The sequence below is a fragment of the Sinocyclocheilus rhinocerous genome, unplaced genomic scaffold (assembly GCF_001515625.1).
Source record: "Sinocyclocheilus rhinocerous isolate Xijiao unplaced genomic scaffold, SAMN03320098_v1.1 scaffold1468, whole genome shotgun sequence".
NCBI classification, from domain to species: Eukaryota; Metazoa; Chordata; class Actinopteri; order Cypriniformes; family Cyprinidae; genus Sinocyclocheilus; species Sinocyclocheilus rhinocerous.
The window spans coordinates 49761-57644 of NW_015648509.1; positions in this window are offsets into that span (position 1 = coordinate 49761).

Below are 7884 nucleotides of genomic sequence, written 5' to 3' on the forward strand. Positions count from 1 at the left end.
GTGTGTGTGTGTGTGTGAAGCCCACGGGAACACCAAAACAAACGTGTTAGCATGCTAGTTAGTGACAGCTCCAGGAGATTTCAGGCTGCGCCGCTAGGATTTGTTCACGAGGTGTGAGATTAAAACGGGTCATACGCCTTGGGTGCAGAAATCGAGAGCGGGAGGAACAACAGAAACAGAGAATGAGACGCTTTCATGTCAAAAAACACATTTCTGTGTTTCACCGTTTGTGAACGGCGATGAAATGAACAACAAAACATGTGAGAAAATACTGACAGCTTTACTGGAGCTGTTTCTTCACGAAAAACAACAAAAAATGCATCTGAAACCAGCCTGAGATGGTTCACTGGTCCCAAAAACATCAAAATAGACCATCTTACTGGGCCAGACCAGCATTAAGCCTAAGGTTTGTCAACAAAACTGTCTGCCCTTTACAATCACTCATTTTATGCACACAATACATATAATGACAAAAAACAGAACTAAAACCGGTCTAAGATGGTTTGCTGCTCACAAAACTGCTAAAACACATCAAAAGAGACCAGCCCAACCAGTTTAATAATATTTATAGACATTCACTCATCTTAGGCCGTTTAAGCTGGTTTTTCAACAAAGTTGTTTGTCATTTACAATTACTCATCTTACGGTATAATGACAAAACCAGTCTAAGATGGCCAAAAACAGGCAGTACCAGCTAAACTTAGGCTGTTTTAAGGTGGTTTTTCAAAGCTGTGCAGCATTTTCAACATATGTGAGACTATATTGATAGTTTACCATTCCTGATGACAAAAACACAACTTAAACCAGGTTTGCTGGTCATAAATGTACCCATAAACACAGACCAGTCCATCCAGTTTAATCATGTTGGGAATACGGCTAACCAGGTGGTTTAAGATGGTTTTTCACCAAACTTGTGCCGCATCTACAATTACATGCAGGTGTTTGGTTAGGCCGGTTAACCTGCCCAGCTGAGCAGTAAATGGGTGGGTTGTTGTTTTCCCACATAAAGGAGCGTAGGAGGTAATTCTGCTGTTATTGTCTGCTATCATCTGTCAGATCAAATCCTCCGTCAGGTGTTTCCCGACAGTGAGAGAGACGTTACAGGCCCCTGAAACATAGATCAATATTCTCGCTGAGATTCTCCACGATAACACAGATCATTAAAGCAGGTTACGCTCGCACCATGTGTCGAACACAGACACACGTCGTTCGCAGTAAGTGTGCCAGGCTTTGATGGAGGCCCATCAAATATTGATATGTTCCCAGCTGCCATTATTTGACGTGTCGCTGCTGTTTTAATAACCTTCCTGTGTTTTGTCTTGTTTGTCCCTTCGAGGTGTCTGTAATCTTTTTTCATTATTAATCTGGCAGAACGGAAATGTGTTTACTGCGGGAGCGGCTTTAGACGCACTGAATCTCCCTGAAGACTCCATTACGCTCCACACAATCAGGAATTACCATAAGAAACCTGAAAAACTTGCAGACGTCTGTTGCGTCTCTCAAAAGAAGCCTTCAGAGGAATGATCTGGGCATAACAGTTCATACACTCTCTGCTGACACTTACAGTGGAAGTATCGCAGTAAACATGGAAACACACACGGTTTACAGGTTCAGACACAAGACTTGATGACAAAAACATGACTTAAACCCGCTTAAGATGGTTTGCTGAACAGACCAAAACCAGTCTGGTTTAAACCTTTACAATGATTCATTTTATACAACACAACACATGAGAAAACATGAATGATTTGATTACTTGTAAACTTACCAGTAATTGAATCATTTCTGATGACAAAAACACAACTTAAACAAGCCTAGGACGTTTTGCCTGTCCTGAAACTGCAAAAAGTGTCATAAAATAAACCCTTAAATGTGTATTTTGGATGTTTTCTTTCCACTAGTCTAAAAAAGTAGAAACGCTATGGAAGCAAAACAGAGCAAAATCTCAAAATTGACCAGTGCATAAAAAACAATGGTTTGGCTGTAGCAGGAGCAATCTTTAAAAATATCATTCATTTACATATCATTTATATTATTCACTAACCAAAAAATAAAATAATTAGATTTTTTTAAAAAAACACTAAAAATGTACTGATGAACTGCTCAGAGTCAGTCCAGATATCTGTGAACTGAACCGATGGCAGCAGCATCTCAGCACGTCCTCCGGGATCCGATCAGCAGACTCACTCAGATCTCCAGATGAGCAGATCCTGCAGAGCGGAAGAGGAGAGAATGAACCAAACACACGACTCAACTGAATCATTCTCAACACACTTCACCTGTTTTACATTACTATCTCTCTATATAGCCTCAAACAGTCAGATACAACAATCATTTCTCATATAATATCTACTGATAAACTGATTCACTTCAATGGTGTGAGAGACTGGATGCTTTCAGCTGATTTCTGCTGAACTGCCAGCAACTGAACTGCAGTGTCAAATTATTTCAAATATAATCAGTTAAGCTACAAACTCGATCATAATGCACAATGTTTCCATCTAACATGTGTTTTTAGTGTTTCACTAGTTAGCAGTAAACCGGTTACCTGGAATATGTTCATATTTGTGTTGGATGTTATCTTTGGAATGGAAATAAGGATATTTTATTTGTAAACATCGTACTTTTTTATCTTATTTCAGTTAATGCCATAAAACTAGCGAGTAAAGCTAGTAGTAGTGCTGACGGTGTCGTGTAAACATGACTGAAGACAAGAAAAGAGGAACAGACATTTACACTGGAACCGCTCCGACTGATTCAAACTCAAACTCGTGACTTCGGCCGTTCAGTTCAAGCGATTCACTAGCAAAAACCAGTTCAAAAGAGCCATTAATTTCGAATTTGACATCTCTTGTGATGATTTTACAAAGCATGTAGTAGTGGTGAAACAGAACTTTTCGAAACTCAGAACGAAACCATTGCGTCGCAAAACGATTCACTGTTTTGAATCACGAATCATTTAATTCAGATCGGAAATTATCGCGAATCTTTTTTTCTGATTTTTTTCCCCTATTAAACAACTTCAGTCAACTGGACGAACGAGAATCGCAAGAAGAAAAAGAGTCGCAGCCGATCGCGGGTTTATTTTAAATGAGGCTAAAGCAAGAACACTACGAGAATATTAAAAGAGAATAAGACAGAAAGGTAATCTAAATCATAAAATAGTAGAAGAAAAGTGTCTCATTGAAATAACAGAGTGAGATCTTGTCATTATCTTCAGTGAATCAACGGTCCTGATTCTGGTTCTATTCAATGATTCTGGTTCCTTGATTCTTTTGGAGATTTTTATAGGAATATTAGTCTTATAAACAAAATGTTTAACAAAAACAATTTTATTTAACTATTTAATGCGTTTAAATCATTGGTAACACTTTATTTCGATAGTCCACTTTAGACATTCTACTAACAGTAAATACCATTACAACTACATGTCAACTAGCAGTTAGTAGAGTATTAGTAGACTGTCTGCTTAATATCTTCTAACACTTTCTTTGTCAACATTCAACTAACCCTAAACCTACCCTAATAGTCTACTCTGAGAGTTAGTAGACATGTAGTTGCAAATTAATGAGAATTAGTTGACATGTAGTTACAAAGTTACTTATAGTTGTATAGTAGTTATAGTTATAGTAGCATGTCTAAAGTGGACTATCGAAATAAAGTGTAACCAAATCATTTATGTGTTTCAAAGTCTTGTTTTGTAGAGTTTGACCAGTCTGTCTGTCCCATTCCTACCTATGAAGTTGATTATGTCTGCCTGTTCAGTTGTCACCAGGGAAACTATGGATGAACTTTTTGCGCTCCCTGCCTCGGTCCTTGGAGCCGTGAATTCTCTGTATGTGTTGTCTGTCTCTGCTTTTCAGAGGTTTCAGTCTCTGCCATGGTCTCCTGATCCGTCTGCTCCGCCCTGGTGGTCTTCTGCTCCGCCTGCTCCGGCCTTGTGGTCTTCTGTCCTACTCTGGTGGTCTTCTGCTCCGCTGTGGGGATCTTCAGACCCGTCTGCTCAGCTGTGGTGGTCCCACTCTGGCTTCCTGCTTTGCCGGTTCTGCCTTGGTGCTCTGCTCTGCCAACTTTGCCTCAGTCCCCGGTCTCTCCACTTCCACGTGGACCTGGCCCTCCATCCCTCTATCCCTCCATCCCTCCCCGTGTTCCACCTCCGCTCCACCACCCTCCTGGATTTTACTGTTTTAGGAGCATCTGGAAGCCACTCCTTGGGGGTTATGTCAAGAATCCTGTCCATGGACTTCCGTCCAATTGCCACCAGAGGTCACCCTTCCGTTACATTGACTCTCACACTACACAAACTGTTGCATGTCATCCCGGACTACATATCCCAGCATCCATTGCACTGATTACACACATAGCTGCTGCCAATAACACACCCTACATAAGCCATGGATTTCCTCTCTCTCACTGCTAAGTATTGTTTGCGCATATCGCTCAGTTAGGAGCAACGTTACGGAGCCTTTTTCCTAGTCTTGCATTTGTTCCTAGTTCTAGTCTAGTCTTGCCTCATTGTGTTATTTGATTGCCTGATTCTCTACCTGCCTTGGATTTCTCTTGCCTTATCGTTTGCCCATTTACTGGACTATCGCCTGTTTGTGAATTACCCATTTGCCTTGCCCTCTGGATTACGTTTTACCGATCGAAGACCCTCGCCTGCCCTAGGAATACTCTTTGCCTTGCCTGTGATGTACCTGTGTTGCTGTCTGACCCTTGGCCATTTTTTGACCACGCCTTTGTAATAAAGCCTTGCACATGGATCCACACATCTCACGTTCTGATTACTCTGTAACAGACGGATCCACGAGCTTGAAATACATCAGATGAAATACATAAAATAAAATAAAAATATCAGATAAAATCATCTGTCAAATGTATAAAATAAAATAAAAATAAATGTAAAATAAAGGTATTTTATGAATGCAATACAAGTTTCTTTGGACAAAAGCATCTGCCAAATACATAAAATAAAAATTTAATAAATAAATAAAGTAAAGTAAAATAAATGCATGCAATGAATACAATTGAAATAGCTTAGGATGAAAGAATCTGTAAAATAATATAAATTAATTTACAATAAATTAGATATAAAAAAAATTATAAAAATGACAAAAGCATGCAAAATAAAATGAAATAATAAAACAAAATTATAAGGTAAAATAAATGTATTGAATGCAATACTTTTAAATTAATAAAAGGATAACCTGAATGCAATGTAAACCATTTTACATAAAAGCATTTACCAAATGCATTGCATAAAATAAAATAAAAACCGTCTGGAAGAACAGTGACATGGAAAAATACAGGAAGAGATGTTTATGGCAGACATTTCTAAAAGAGGGGGGAAACGGTGATCAAAATATTACAGAAATTTAATTTAACTGTTGCATTATTTCTTCTTTGTTGACATTGTATTATTTATATTGCAGAAATGGACAACATGCTAGTGGACATGCTTGCAAATGCCACAGAGGAAAATACATATTTTAGGTTATGATAAAAGAGCCTGATTCATATACTGTCTATAGGTCCTGCATTAACTCATGCTCTGCATAGCGCCTCGTTCAATTCATTTTCCATTTGGTTAATGGGGTCACGAGAGTGTCTGAATCCCTTCCTCACCATGTTTGTTCTTCCAGAAAAACCTGACAGAAAACATGGCATCATCCAATTATAAGATTTCTGCATTCTGACAGAAGCATGTAGAGGTTTAGCATGCGCGCATAATCTATATGCAAATGCAGCATTACCCTGTCCTTGGGTGGCTCACTCCGACAGAATCGCCAGCACGCTGTTATTAGGCTCCCAGAATTGGATAATGATGAACCCTGATCAAATCATTTTAAATTGCATTACAACAAAGCCCTGCGTTTCCCTAAAACTGAGAGCCGCGTCACACCGCCTGATCTACAGCACAGAGGCCCTCAAACATCCTCCAACTCAAACCCAATGCATGATGGGAGCAAAGAAAATAAAATAAATTGGAATGGAAAAATGAAAATGTATATCTTATAAATTTATATTAAAAAAATGTATATCTTGAATGCCGTGTAAGTTGCTTAAAAATAAAATAAAACAATAATAAAATAAATGTGCATCTTGAATGCAATGTAAGTTGCTTCAGATAAAAGCATCTGAAAAATGCAATAAATAAATAAATAAAATTAATTAAATATTGATTGCAATGTAAATCACTCCACATAAAAGCATCTTTCAAATTCATAAAATAAAATAAGATAAAATAAAATAAAAAAATTTAAATAAAATTAAATTAAAATGTGCCATCGTGATATAAGTTGCTCCAGATAAAAGCATCTGCCAAATGAATGAAATAAAATAAAATAGCTTCAGATAAAATCACAGGCCATATGAATAAAATAAAATAAGAAAACAAAATAAATTAATTAATTAAATTAATTAAATCACACCATAAAAGTCCAGCAATTATGACGGCACACAGCTCAGATCTGTGAAGACTTTCATCATGCTGAAGAACATCATCAAATCATCCGGGAGCTGAAGAATCAAACGTGAAGCGCGGCTGCTGTTACTTCAGCTGTGTTTAGAAACAGAGTCTTTCAGAGTCAGGAGAAACACAGAGAACAAACATCTACATCACAATCTCCAGCTGATGGGAGGAAAATGAAGAAGAATGAGGGAAAAACACAGAAGTGAAACCAGCGTGTAAAAAATAGAATGAATGCATACCTTGAATGCAGTCTAAGTCATTTTGGATAACTTTGAGTCATCGATTGGACTCAAATCTGAACAGCAGTAATTATCATCAATCCTCTTAGAGCAGAACACACGGCCTGATGGGAAACATGGCGACGTCTCATCGCATTTCAGTTTGCATCAGACAAATGACACAAATTATTCCAAACAAACATCTAGTAAGAAATTGAGCTGCAAGTCTTATTTCTAACCTCAGTAAACTCGGCTGGTCCTATGTTTCTGTACTTTCCTTCTGTTTTAATCGGTCTCTTTTGGAGAAACTGCTCAAAGTGCCATGACATGACATAAACTTCATGAGCTTTCATTGACCCATATTCTCCATATTTCACAGAGAGATTGTGTGCTTATGAATGTTTAAATAGATTATTAATGTTTCAGATGCATGTGCTGCTCTGTTTATACGAGACAAACGTCTGGACATTTACCAAAAAGATTTACTGCTTTACAGTCACGCGCGATTAATATTCACAAAATATGGGCAATGATTTTGTAGGCAATATTAAATTAAACAACATTGTGGTTATTTAGGATCTCGGATTTAAACTTGAGTATCAAAAACTGTTAGAGTTAAGTCAAGATAAATAAAATAAAATAAGCAAAACAAAATAAAATTAAAATAAAATAAGTATCTTGAATGCAGTATAAGTTGCTGCTGAGAAAGGCATCTGCCAAATGCATAAAATTTAATAAAATGAAAGCTTTAAATAGCTCAAAATAAAATAAATAAATGTATATCTTGAATGCAATGTAAGTTGCTTCGGATAAGATTCAATGAATAAAAATAAATAAATACATAAAATAAAATAAAGTAAAATGTGTGGCATGTTTAATATATTCAAATATTACAGTACAATTAAAAAACAATTATTAATCAGGATAATAAAACAATAATCAGCCTTATTTTTAACTCGATTCTTACTGTATTTGATTTGTTGAAATGATGGTTGCTCCGCTTGACAAGTAAATCATTTCAGAAAAATAAAGATATATTGTATATTAAATACTGTAAAATGTTAAAGAACATTGAGATCTGTCTCTCTGAAAGATAAACGCTGAAATGTTCAGTTCTCATATTTGACTCAAACATCCCTGCAGACGTCTGGACGAAGTGTTTAATAAGAGTCGAGCCGCTCGAGTTTCTTTAAG